Genomic DNA, 14,942 nt, shown 5'->3' on the forward strand with positions numbered 1-14,942 from the left:
TTGCATTTCATTTAGTGTTGAATATCCAAGAAAAATGAAGGCTGGCAATGCGCCCTCCCTTCTGCTACCAATCAAAGCGTGGAACTAAATCTCCTATTTTTCCAAGTGAAAGCCGGGCTGACGAATAACCAACCCGCAATGAATAAGGAAGGTATAGTAATGCTATGAATAACCCAGTATCGAATACTGGTAATAATATAAGCAGAAGAGCGTTCTCCCGTGCTTCCAGACATGCTGAGCTCTACCAATTTTTGTACATTCAAAAAGGGGAATTGATTCCTTCTCTAGATAGGGCGGGAAAACTAGACTATATAAGAGTTGATACATAAACGCACATATAGTAAGTATTTTGATCTTCTTGCGAGACTGTTCTTTTCGCTGGAGAAAGAGAACACTTCTTTTCACAGGATTTCTATAAGAATCAATAGGGGCTGCGTATTGGTTACCAGCTATCGGAACACAGTATACGCCTTTGTCTCGCTTTCCTTCGTGGCAACCTCTCTACATCTGCGGGCCGGTAGGCCAGCCAACTAACTCTTCAAATGAAGAACTGATTACTCCACATCTATGGACCTATCATTCCCTGCCCTTGCCCATTATTTCTTTTTGTATCACGCTAGGACTTTGCCTCTTTTTTTGAGGAAAAATATGGAAGTAGAATCTCCTCTCTTTTAGAGGCGTCTTCCAAATCCAATTTAGGATCGAGGTCTTTCATAGAGCCGCTGCTCTTTCCATTAAATTCTAGGATCTCTTCGATCCTATGCGCAAAAGCAAGGTGTGAGCCCGCGACCCATCGATCGCTCTCAGAGTCAATCGGCCCAAACCGGGTTATGAGCTCAACGAAAAAAAGTATTTTTAGAAATTGCCTGCAAAACCGCCTTGCGAGCGTTAGCTTCAGCGTCAGCGCCATCTCCCGATGGATATTTTTTGCGCATCTCCAATAGCGCCTTGGCCCTATTTTCTTCTTCGTCTATTGGGGAAGAAGAAGAGGTGGAGTAGCAGGCAGATCTCATCCCTCCTGCGGACTTCCCCGTACTCAAAGTGACTCTGAGAGATTGCGCTTCTCTACTAATCGCATTCTGTTCAAGAATCACTGTTTTCATGATCGAATGACGAAATAGATATACGAACTGTATAGGATCATTCGCTGGGATGGGATAAGTGATTCTTTTATAGGATTCCCATGGGATCATAGAATCAACTAAGGATGGAATAGGGTATTTGTGATCGATCAGCTTCGAGTATGACCGAAGACTTTCTATCTGCATTAAGAATAACCACACAATCAGGTTGTTGGTTCAACCCAAAATTGATCTTCTTCTTTCTTGAACGGATTTTTTTTATTTGCAAAAGAATTGGTCAAAAACGCCCCGATCTTCCATTGAGAATCATCGAAACAATGAGAATTCACATTTCTTAAATAGCTCGCCATTTCTTCCGTTATCTCATAAATAAATAAATGATTGGTCTTTAAAAAGAAGGAACGGCCTTTTTGACCACTGGGAGATCCTATAAAATGAAGAGCGTTTCGTAAGCAAATCAGTGTCTTGTCTGAATCGAGAATAACAATTCCATTTCTTGAACCACGGATATAGACTTTGAAATGGTGATCAGCTACCCGACGGCCGAGATGTGCATTCGTACAAAGTAATTTAGTACAGACTATCGAAAGCATTGTCATTTTGCGATTTGAGTTCCGGAGATACATGTGGTAAGTTATGGGTAATGCGGGGGAACTTTAAGACGAGATAGAATACCTAATATGGGAGTGGTTTAAGTGAGAGAATAGCTCCCTTACCAAACCGGGGTGCCCGGGGCACCTCGTCTTGTCATTTTGTTGCTCATTCCCCTTAGGCCAAAGTGTTTGGCCTTTACTTCGGAGCGCCCGCTCACGCTTCCCTGACCTATCGCGTGGTAAAGAGAAGAGAGTACGAAAGAATTGTAAACAGAGCAGACCGCAGAAAGATTCTAAATATGACAAGTCCCCCATGGATTCGATAATAAGGAAATGAAGAACGGGAACGAAACGAAATAAAGCATTTCTAGCGGATGAGCTTCTCTCCATTTTGTCTGGTAATAGAATAGGGCAGCTTGCTTTGACCAACACTCCACTTTTTGCTCTGTCCATGGAGCGTATGAATTTCCTTAAATGTAGATAGAACAAAAAAGGGAATAAAGGGATAGGAATAGGAATTATAGTACCATTGGAAGAAGAGGCACCAGTGGGAACATCTCCAATGACGAACCATTTCAATAGTACGGGTGCTGCCGTGCCACGGGGCACGACCATGGAAGTAATGAAAAAGAAGAAGTTCTGTAGTTGGACCATCTGCTCTATCCGTTCGATTTGAGCTTCTCCAGAGAAGATGAGATGCTAAAAATGAAAGTGTTCGCAACGCATACCGAAAAAGAGTACCTATGTTGCCGACCATTAATGACTAGTTCGAAGACTAGGAGCAGGGGCACGTGCCAAGAAAGATTTGTTACTTTCCCTATGGTTTTCGAACGTTTTCAATAAAACCTTCTCGTAGAAGTATTTTCACAAAGTTTTCGGTAATATTAGTAGATGCTATTCGAACCCTTCCTTTTATTAAGATTCTAATTCTAATTCTTATTATTATCTAATTATTCTTTTTTTTTTCATGTATATGCGTCAGACACAATCTACTAATTGATCTATATTCTGATACCCTACTATATCATAGTCTCTACTACTAGTATTTTTAATACCTCAGGAGCTCATGAGACTCTTTTAGTGAAATTCATAAGTCTCAATTCCCGAGTGATCGCACCAAAAACTCGAGTTCCTTTTGGATTTCCTTCTTGATCAATGACAACCGTCATCATATCGTATTATCATACCGTTGTCACATTTGAGTTCTTTACATGTACGTACAATTACAGCTCGTCTTTCTTCTGTCCGATCTTTCTAGAGGCATTTTGGGCACTGCTTCTTTGATTACAGCAACAATAACGTCACCAATATGAGCATATCAGTGATTACCAGCTCCTAAGATTCGAATACATATCAATTCGATAGCCCCACTCCGTTGTTATCCGCTACATTCAAAAGGGTCTGAGTGAGATGGATCTTGGAAGTCTGGTTTTTGATTGGATAGTGATCTCGGGCACGAGTGGTTGATCTTCGCGGGCCGTGAATGGCCATGGAAAGGAGTATTGATGTCAATATGTTCGATGGAGAAGATTGGAAGATGAAAGACGGATCCTTTGTGGTTTGAATAATAGGCTTTGGTCTCGATATTGGGCTTTCTCATATTCAATCAGAAGAGTTTAGGTAAGACTTTCAAAGAAACTCTCGACGGGAGAATCGAGTCTATTCAGGAAGAATTGCTGCAATTCTTCAATCCTAACGAAGTAATTACGGAGGAATCCAATGAACAACAACGATTACTTAGGATCAGCTTGCGAATTTGCAGCACCGTAGTAGAATCATTACCAACGTCACGTTGTGCGCCTAAGTGCGAAAAGACAGTGCAATCTTTGTTATGCCGAAACCTAAATGTAAAGTCAGCAACACTTCTAAATGCCACTTCTTCCCGCCGCATCCGTCTTCAGGACGATATAGTCACAGGTTTTCACTTTTCAGTGAGTGAAAGATTTGTATCCGGGTCTACGTTCAAAGCTTCTACCATAGACCTAATTCGAGAAGGCTTGATAGTCCTAAGAAAGGTGAGGGTGGGGGGTTCTATTTAGGAAGAATAAGAAGAATCTCATTCATGTGTTCATGCTAACAGAAGAGCGGATCCAATACACATAAGACTTCTTTTCAGGACATTCCTAATGTAAATGATGAATTTGGGATGTCATGCCCCACAAGTTAGTTGCCCAAGCGCTTCCTAGGAGGGCAGTCTACCACAAGATAGAGTTTGAGCCTGGAGCCAAAGCCCCAACCCCTCCATTTTAGGTTTTTATCTGGAAAGAATTTCAGGAAGTCATATCGGCCAGATAAGCCTCTGACGGCTCCATATTGATTTTTCCCCAGTTTTCTTTCAGAAGAAGCGAGAGCCATTTTGCATTAAAACTCGGTATCAGCAGAGTCATCTCCTCAGAAAGACTTCTTTCTTATTTATACAAGATTTCAGAGAACATAGTGAAGCCCTCAAAGCGCTAACAAAGTCGTAAGTTGAGAAGTTTTCCAAAAAGATACCTCGTTTTTCCATTAAGTGTGCGTTGTCTGATGAAGAATAACGGGGGAGCCAACTCAATAACCCAGCAGAGGAATCGTCCGGACTTGAAACAGCGGATGCAACCTTGCATTTCGTTCTTTTGTTCTTTACTCTATTTTCGCTTTGGCACTCACTTCCTTTGGAATAAGGGCATTTTTCTTCTCTACTCGTTCCGTTGACCATCAAACAGTTTCTTAATTATGTTATGTCAAATGATGGGAAAAAGGAAGGAGTAATCAAAAAAGACTAGAACTACCCTATCCGTTGAAATACGATATGAAGGAAACAAACTTCAATCCCACATTCTTATTGTTTGTTCTTCTGATCCCCTTGTTTTTCACTCGCTTAATTCGGAAGAGGAAAACGACAGCAGCTAAAGTGAGAAATAAACAACTGCTCGGAAAGCTTCGGTTTGAGCGTTGGTTTTGATGACAGTGAAGAAAGCTCGCCCAAAAGACGTACGTGGAACCAATGATACCAAAAAAATCGAATATGAGGAGAACTGGGTGCATTGGTAAACGGCTCTGCCATAGCTTGTACGACTTCTGAATCCTATTAATGGCGCTCTCCGAATAAATAATTAGATACAGGCGGACTACATACACGTGCTCTCCGAGTAGGGAAGGTGAGAAATCTACGGTCTTCCATCCACGGATGTGACAAATCCAATCCAATTTGGTCTTGTCCCGTGGCTCGGACCCGGTCGCGTAAATACAACTACCACTACGACGGGATACTCTAGTTATTTACTCTGTTTCAATCCCTATTTGGCCATTCAACAGTAGCGTACGGCCTTTGGAAAGCATCTCTTCCTAGAGGGGACTCCCGCTTGTGATCTTCTTCCTTGGGTCGGAGAAAATAGAACTTACCAATTGGAAATGGAAATGCTGAATGAATTGAACCAAACTACGGAAACTGTGGTTGAGCTTGCCTGTCATCAACGAAGGACGGTTGTGAAGTTGGTGGAAGAAAGCAAACCAATGAATGCAACTAGTCACCCCGAAAGGCGAGCCCATGTCTTTTGAGAAACTGACACAACCTGTTGTGTTGACTTATCTTATACTAAGGGTCCGTCCCAGCCAACAAGGGATTTCTCATAATTCTAGGATGAAACAGCATCATATCTCAGCTTGATTATGAGAGAGATTGAAGTGAAAGAACCCGGTTTCAGAGCGTGGAAACGGAAAAGAATGAGGTGAAAGGGCCGACCCATGCGGCCCACTTAGAATGTGCTTTGACTTCCCCAAGTTGTACAATAGCACTATTTTCTGGACCCAAGTTCGAAAGGATTAGGGCACTGGATTGAAGAATAGCTCAGTTCGAAAGGATTAGGGCACTATTTTCAGGACCCAAGTTCGAGGGATGAGTGGAGCTTCTGTATGACATGTACTGGTGTTTCATTAGTCCCTTGATCGGGTACCCGAAGCTCGCTTTGAGGAAGCAGTGCCATTTGGTTCTTCCTTCTTTCACGTCCATCCGCGAATGATTTGAGAATTCTTTTCATCACTGTTTGGATCGCAGACTTGACCGTTGTCTATAGAAAGAAAGTGCTCACTCGTTTTCTGTTTGTTTTCATGTGCGCATACACTCAGCCTAATTTAGTAAGTGTGAAGTGGAAGGGCGAGTACGGGTGAAAGCCCACTACCTTCCGGATAAAAGATATGCTCGATTTATAGATAGCTTTGCTTCACTATATAGCGTGGGACGAATTGATAAGCTCTGAATGCAGGAAGGGAAACCTTAGAGCTTTCTTCCCTTATGTTCCCAAGTAGACCATATGATTCTCATTATTCTATTTCTCTGTCTTTCCAACCAGCATTCCCGCTTATTCTGATTGGAGTGATGTGTGGTATCGGGGATAATGCAATTGATGGTGCTTGTGGCCCCATGGAATGACCGTATAAAAGGAAATAGGCAGCAAGGGAGTTGGGTAGACTAAAGATACTGCCTTTAGCCCTCTGCGGCCTTTTTTTTAAGTCGAGTCGTAAGGAAAGATCGATAGGATTTGGTCCATTGGGTGTCCTTCCAGACAGAGAAGCGAGAACCCTTTCTGCTTTGACCGCTTGCCCTCCTGGCACAGATGTGGGAAAAGGTCTCAGTTGCGGAATCAAATATGAATGAAGTTAGAACAATCAGCGTAAGCTCTTTCTCTAGGGCCACTATCAATAATGACAAGAACTCTTACCAACTAGCTTAACGCATCCGGTCTCCTTCTCCTTCGTACCCCTAGCGGATATGAATAATAGGAAGAAACAGGTCCTTTCTAAAGGCGGGAATTAGACCAGAGTTTCGTGAGCCGGAGAAGATCGATAAAGCTTAGAACTTGCTCGTTTGCAGGAGGAGGCGGTGGTATGACTCCGTCCGTTGAACGAGCATTTCGTGCCACCTGTTCGGCATCCACATCCACTACCATTTTCTGATCCCAGTATCTATAGCAAAATCGCTATTTGCCTCACTCTATAGAAGGCCTCCCGTATGTAAGATCACCAACCAAGTTCCTTTCTTCTTTTGTTTGTGCCATCTTCACCAACTTCTACTTCTTGGCTGGTTTGATGCTTACAGGTCTTGCCTCTGCTGATACTGGTCATGGGGACAAGAACTCCATGGGAAGAGAGCAGATACCAATCCTAAACAACCCTTAGAATGGCCTCATCCAAACGGATGATTGTCATTGATAAGACGGGCAGGTGGTATGTTGATACTGAGCCGCTTCCCCTGTAGTTGTTAGCTCGTTCTTGACAAATCCGATTGGGTCTTCATAATCTGGAGTAAAAGGATTCGAACCTCTGCATGCCGATACCAAAAACCGATGCCTTACCACTTGGCTATACTCCAAACAAATGGTAGGTTCCTGGAGAACCGTGGAAACTACTTAGTTCAAATCGAACTCAAAAGCAATGCGCATTATCTACGCCTTTTTTTGATTCACCAAGACCCCTGATATATTACCCTGGATCGAGTCAGATTTGGGGCGACTGAACCCACTTAAGCTGAAGCCTTAGTAGATGTCGACGGAAAGGTGAGAAGAGCTGATCGAACCTACCAAGCAACGGTTAGTTGTGCGGTAAACATACAGGCTGGTTTTGCCATTAGCGATGAATTGGATTTATTAGTAAGGGAATGAATGATGCGGACCGGAAAGAAGATGGATTTTGGAATAGAAAGAATTCCTCTTCTAGGTTTCTGCTTCAAGTAGTAAGCAAAGGATCCTACCTGCTAATGGTTGAAGACCTTGGCGGCCTCTAGTTCTTCTATCTAGTTTTTTAGCCTAGCGCGAACGAATAAGCTTAAACAAATGGTTTCTTTGGCAACGGTTTTTTCTAGTTGATTTGTCCTTATATATATTAGCCGTAGTGTAGTTTAATAAACTGCTCATAGCTCTTATCATTCCTTTATCCATGCATAGACTGGGAATATATTAGCTCTTAGCTCTGGCACATTCTTCTTCTTTATTTGCCGTTGCATTCAATAGCCTATTTGAAGTGAACAAAAGCTTTATTAGCTAGCTCTATGAAATACGTATATCTTCTTGGCTATCTAGGCTATCTCTACAGGCTTTTTCAACGTATAAGCAGACCTTTGTATACACCCTTGTAACTGAACTAGCTATTCACAAAGAAAGGTCTATACCGTACATATACCAACTACGCACCCCTTGTATACTTATTTTTCCTTCTCCCGTGCTTCAAGTTCTGCCCCGGCTCACTCCTCTTTCCAGCAATCTATGTGGGAAGCACTCGTTCAAAGTAAGTTGAGATTCAAAGCGTTCCCGTAAGCTAGTAAGTCAATCAAAGCTATACTCTATTTGTTAGTTTCAGGAAACTAGTACATATTTCAAATAATATATATATATATTATTTGGTATTTACCAATTTTAGACTAAGCATAATTCATTTGGAAAGAAAAGGGAAATCCCCTGAAATAAAGGATTTTTACTACGTTACCCTCAAAAAGAAGAGGAAGACAACCTAGCCAAGAGACAGAAAAAGGTAGAGACCAATGCTACCTCTTGAGCACTCGTTGGTTTTCCCTTGAAGAGGAAAGGGTGATGCAGTAAAGCAGCGTAAGTATTTCCCTTAGTTTTTGAGAACCAAGGTATCAATCCAGTAGGAGGCCACACACGAGTCCCTCGCACCTACACAAACAAATAAATCCTCGCAACCAACGCGATAAAGAGGTTGTCAATCCCTTCACGGTCACTTACGAGAGTGAGATCTGATAGATATGATAAGACAATATTTTTGGTATTTTTATAATGAAGATGCAAAGTAAAATAAAAGGCAATGAAAATAGCTAAGTGTTGGAAGATTAATATGATGGTAAATAGACCCGGGGGCCATAGGTTTCACTAGTGGCTTCTCTCGAGAGCATAAGTATTACAGTGGGTAAACAAATTACTGTTGAGCAATTGATAGACTTGAGCATAGTTATGAGAATATCTAGGTATGATCATGTATATAGGCATCACGTTCGAGACAAGTAGACCGACTCCTGCCTGCATCTACTACTATTACTCCACACATCGACCGCTATCCAGCATGCATCTAGAGTATTAAGTTCAAAAGAACAAAGTAACACTTTAAGTAAGATGACATGATGTAGAGGGATAAACTCATGCAATATGATATAAACCCCATCTTGTTATCCTCGATGGCAACAATACAATACGTGCCTTGCTGCCCCTACTGTCACTGGAAAAGGACACCGCAAGATTGAACCCAAAGCTAAGCACTTCTCCCATTGCAAGAAAGATCAATCTAGTAGGCCAAACCAAACTGATAATTCAAAGAGACTTGCAAAGATAACCAATCATACATAAAAGAATTCAGAGAAGATTCAAATATTGTTCATAGATAAACTTGATCATAAACCCACAATTCATCGGTCTCAACAAACACACCGCAAAAGAAGATTACATTGAATAGATCTCCACAAGAGAGGGGGAGAACATTGTATTGAGATCGAAAAAGAGAGAAGAAGCCATCTAGCTAATAACTATGGACCCGAAGGTCTGAGGTAAACTACTCACACATCATCGGAGAGGCTATATATGGTGTTGATGTAGAAGCCCTTCGTGATCGATGCCCCCTCTGACGGAGCTCCGGAACAGGCCCCAAGATGGGATCTCACGAGCACAGAAGGTTGCGGCGGTGGAATTAGGTTTTTGGCTCCGTATCTGGTAGTTTGGGGGTATGTAGGTATATATAGGAGGAAGAAGTACGTCGGTGGAGCAACGTGGGGCCCACGAGGGTGGAGGGCGCGCCCAGGGGGGTAGGCGCGCCCCCCTACCTCATGCCTTCCTGGTTGATGTCTTGACGTAGGGTCCAAGTCCTCTGGATCACGTTCGTTCTGAAAATCACGTTCCCGAAGGTTTCATTCCGTTTGGACTCCGTTTGATATTCTTTTTCTGCGAAACTCTGAAATAGGCAAAAACAACAATTCTGGGCTGGGCCTCCGGTTAATAGGTTAGTCCCAAAAATAATATAGAAGTGTATAATAAAGCCCAATAATGTCCAAAACAGAATATAATATAGCATGGAGCAATCAAAAATTATAGATACGTTGGAGACGTATCAAGCATCCCCAAGCTTAATTCCTACTTGTCCTCGAGTAGGTAAATGATAAAAACAGAATTTTTGATGTGGAATGCTACTTAGCATAATTTTCAATGTAATTCTTCTTATTGTGGCACCAATGTTCAGATTTAATATGATTCATGATAAAAGTTTAATGTTGACATAAAAACAATAATACTTCAAGCATGCTAACCAAGCAATTACGTCTTATCAAAATAACATAGCCAAAGCAAGTTATCCCTACAAGATCATATAGTCTGGCTATGCTCCATCTTCCCCACACAAAATATTCATATCATGTACAACCCCTGTATTAGCCAAGCAATTGGTTCATACTTTTTAACGCGCTTCAGCCTTTTCAACTCTTACGCAATACATGAGCGCAAGCCATGGATATATCACTATGGTGGAAATAGGTATAATGGTAGGGGTTATGTGGGAAGACAAAAAAGGAGAAAGTCTCACATCAACGAGGCTAATCAATGGGCTATGGAGATGCCCATCAATTGATGTCAATGCAAGGAGTAGGGATTGCCATGCAACGGATGCACTTAGAGCTATAAGTGTATGAAAGCTCAAACAAAAGAAACTAAGTGGGTGTGCATCCAACTTGCTTGCTCACGAAGACCTCGGGCACTTGAGGAAGCCCATCATTGGAATATACAAGCCAAGTTCTATAATGAAATTTCCCACTAGTATATGAAAGGACAAAACGAGAGACTCTCTATCATGAAGATTACGGTGCTACTTTGAAGCACAAGTGTGGTAAAAGGATAGTAACATTGTCCCTTCTCTCTTTTTCTCTCATTTTTTTTGGACCTTTTCTCTTTTTTTATGGCCTCTTTTTTTTCGTCCGGAGTCTCATCCTGACTTGTGGGGGAATCATAGTCTCCATCATCCTTTCCTCACTTGGGACAATTCTCTAATAATGATGATCATCACACTTTTATTTACTTACAACTCAATACTTAGAACAAAATATGACTCTATGTGGATGCCTCCGGCGGTGTACCGGGATATGCAATGAATCAAGAGCGACATGTATGAAAGAATTATGAATGGTGGCTTTGCCACAAATACAATGTCAACTACATGATCATGCAAATCAATATGACAATGATGGAGCGTGTCATGATAAACGAAACGATGGAAAGTTGCATGGCAATATATCTCGGAATGGCCATGGAAATGCCATAATAGGTAGGTATGGTGGCTGTTTTGAGGAAGATATAAGGAGGTTTCTGTGTGATAGAACATATCATATCACGGGGTTTGGATGCACTGGCGAAGTTTGCACCAACTCTCAAGGTGAGAAAGGGCAATGCACAGTACCGAAGAGGCTAGAAAATTGCGGAAAGGTAAGTGTGCGTACAATCCATGGACTCACATTAGTCATAAAAAACTCATATACTTATTGCAAAAATTTATTAGCCCTCGAAGCAAAGTACTACTACGCATGCTCCTAGGGGAAGGGTTGGTAGGAGTTAACCATCGCGCGATCCCGACCGCCACACAAAGGATGACAATCAATAAATACCTCATGCTCCGACTTTGTTACATAACGGTTCACCATACGTGCATGCTACGGGAATCACAAACTCCAACACAAGTATTTTTCAATTCCACAATTACTCAACTAGCACAACTATGATATTACCACCTTTATGTCTCAAAACAATTATCAAGCATCAAATTTATTATGATATTATAATTAAAGCAAATTGCCATGATATTTTAAGACTCTCAAAATAATATAAGTGAAGCATGAGAGATCAATAGTTTTTATAAAACAAATCCACCGCCGTGCTCTAAAAGATATAAGTGAAGCACTAGAGCAAAACTATATAACTCAAAAGATATAAGTGAAGCACATAGAGTATTCTAACAATTTCCGAATCATGTGTGTCTCTCTCAAAAAGGTGTGTACAGCAAGGATTATTGTGGCAAACTAACAAATAAATACTCAAATAATACAAGACGCTCCAAGCAAAACACATATCATGTGGTGAATAAAAATATAGCTCCAAGTAAAGTTACCGATGGAAGTAGACGAAAGAGGGGATGCCTTCCGGGGCATCCCCAAGCTTTGGCTTTTTGGTGTCCTTAGATTATCTTGGGGTGCAATGGGCATCCCCAAGCTTAGGCTCTTGCCACTCCTTGTTCCATAATCCATCAAATCTTTTACCCAAAACTTGAAAACTTCACAACACAAAACTTAACAGAAAATCTCATGAGCTCCGTTAGCGAAAGGAAACAAAACACCACTTCAAGGTACTGTAATGAACTCATTATTTATTTATATTGGTGTTAAACCTACTGTATTCCAACTTCTCTATGGTTTATAAACTATTTTACTAGCCATACATTCATCAAAATAAGCAAACAACACATGAAAAACAGAATCTGTCAAAAACAGAACAGTCTGTAGTAATCCGTAACTAACGCAAACTTCTGGAACTCCAAAAATTCAGACAAAATAGGACGACCTAGACAATTTGTTTATTGATCAGCATCAATTGAAATCAATATTTTATCACGTTCTGGTGATTTTTAACAATTATTTTCGTGAACAGAAAGTTTCTGGAATTTTCCGCAAGATCAAATAACTATCATCCAAGAAGATCCTATAGGTTAAACTTGGCACAAACACTAACTAAAATATAAAAAAACATCTAACCAGAGGCTAGATCAAATATTTATTCCTAAACAGAAGAAAAAAGAAAAAAAACTAAAAATAAAATTGGGTTGCCTCCCAACAAGCGCTATCGTTTAACGCCCCTAGCTAGGCATAATAGCAGGATAGATCTAGGTATTGCCATCTTTGGTGAGCAAATTCTTAATGGAGTTATGCTTGGTGATCCTTTGACCTAAAGCATCCAGCCGCTTATTGCAAAGCGTAATCAGATTATTCATGCGGCTGATATTCCCACCAATACTTTTAAGAGGTTCAACAATTTGTTGTAATTCACATAATTTCTCTAGAATTTGAGCCTCTTCTTGGGTAAGGGATGATCCTTTTTGTAGGGGGAGTACTCCCACTATCCCCTCTATAATTTCATAAGTGAAGTCAGGATCAATATCAATAAAACTACCTTTGGCGGAAAAATCGAGGAGTTGTCTATGGGGCAAGGTTAGCCCAACATAAAAATTTCGAAGCAAGATTTTGAAATCTCCCTCTATATTGCAACTACGATAAGATTCGAGCATCCTAAACCAAGCATCTTTTAAATTTTCCCCTTGTCTTTGCTTGAAGTGGAGGACTTCAAAGTCGGGAGACGAAGGGATGAAGACCGAGCTAGCCATAACGACAAGCAAGCGAAAAAGAGGCGAACGGAAAAGAGAGGGCGAATAAAACGGCAAGGGTGAAGTGGGGGAGAGGAAAATGAGAGGCAAATGGCAAATAATGTAATGCGGGAGATAAGGGTTTGTGATGGGTACTTGGTATGTTGACTTTTGCGTAGATTCCCCGGCAACGGCGCCAGAAATCCTTCTTGCTACCTCTTGAGCACTGCGTTGGTTTTCCCTTGAAGAGGAAAGGGTGATGCAGTAAAGCAGCGTAAGTATTTCCCTCAGTTTTTGAGAACCAAGGTATCAATCCAGTAGGAGGCCATGCACGAGTCCCTCGCACCTACACAAACAAATAAATCCTCGCAACCAACGCAATAAAGGGGTTGTCAATCCCTTCACGGTCACTTACGAGAGTGAGATCTGATAGATATGATAAGATAATATTTTTGGTATTTTTATAATAAAGATGCAAAGTAAAATAAAAGGCAATGAAAATAACTAAGTGTTGGAAGATTAATATGATGGAAAATAGACCCGGGGGCCATAGGTTTCACTAGTGGCTTCTCTCGAGAGCATAAGTATTATGGTGGGTAAACAAGTTACTGTTGAGCAATTGATAGAATTGAGCATAGTTATGAGAATATCTAGGTATGATCATGTATATAGGCATCACGTCTGAGACAAGTAGATCGACTCCTGCCTGGATCTATTACTATTACTCCACACATCGACCGCTATCCAGCATGCATCTAGAGTATTAAGTTCAAAAGAACAAAGTAACACTTTAAGTAAGATGACATGATGTAGAGGGATAAACTCATGCAATATGATATAAACCCCATCTTGTTATCCTCGATGGCAACAATACAATACGTGCCTTGCTGCCCCTACTGTCACTGGGAAAGGACACCGCAAGATTGAACCCAAAGCTAAGCACTTCTCCCATTGCAAGAAAGATCAATCTAGTAGGTCAAACCAAACTGATAATTCGAAGAGACTTGCAAAGATAACCAATCATACATAAACGAATTCAGAGAAGATTCAAATATTATTCATAGATAAACTTGATCATAAACCCACAATTCATCGGTCTCAACAAACATACCGCAAAAGAAGATTACATCGAGTAGATCTCCACAAGAGAGGGGGAGAACATTGTATTGAGATCCAAAAAGAGAGAAGAAGCCATCTAGCTAATAACTATGGACCCGAAGGTCTGAGGTAAACTACTCACACCTCATCGGAGAGGCTATGGTGTTGATGTAGAAGCCCTCCGTGATCAATGCCCCCTCCGACGGAGCTCCGGAAAAGGCCCCAAGATGGGATCTCACGGGTACAGAAGGTTGCGGTGGTGGAATTAGGTTTTTGGCTCCGTATCTGGTAGTTTGGGGTACGTAGGTATATATAGGAGGAAGAAGTACGTCGGTGGAGCAACATGGGGCCCACGAGGGTGGAGGGCGCGCCCAGGGGGTAGGCGTGCCCCCCTACGTCGTGCCTTCCTGGTTGATGTCTTGACGAGTCCTCTGGATCACGTTCGTTCCAAAAATCATGTTCCCGAAGGTTTCATTCCGTTTGGACTCCGTTTGATATTCTTTTTCTGCGAAACTCTGAAATAGGCAAAAAAACAGCAATTCTGGGTTGGGCCTCCGGTTAATAGGTTAGTCCCAAAAATAATATAAAAGTGTATAATAAAGCCCAATAATGTCCAAAACAGAATATAATATAGCATGGAGCAATAAAAAATTATAGACACGTTGGAGACGTATCAACCAACCACCGAAACAAGGGAGTAAGGGCTAGGGGGATATGGGCCAAGAAAGGTCCGATGTATCGGTCAGCTATACCTAATCCTTCACTCAAACAACCACACGGTATGGCTCCCTTATTTCAA

The 14,942-nt window shown here is 41.4% G+C and overlaps 1 pseudogene; it reads right to left on the bottom strand.

Moving 5' to 3' along the window:
- Positions 1–616: 616 nt before the first annotated feature.
- LOC123141906 (ribosomal protein S2, mitochondrial-like) lies at positions 617–1,783 on the bottom strand (annotated as a pseudogene).
- Between the last annotated feature and the right edge of the window lie 13,159 nt (positions 1,784–14,942).

Source organism: Triticum aestivum, chromosome 6D (assembly GCF_018294505.1).
Source record: "Triticum aestivum cultivar Chinese Spring chromosome 6D, IWGSC CS RefSeq v2.1, whole genome shotgun sequence".
Classification (NCBI taxonomy): domain Eukaryota; kingdom Viridiplantae; phylum Streptophyta; class Magnoliopsida; order Poales; family Poaceae; genus Triticum; species Triticum aestivum.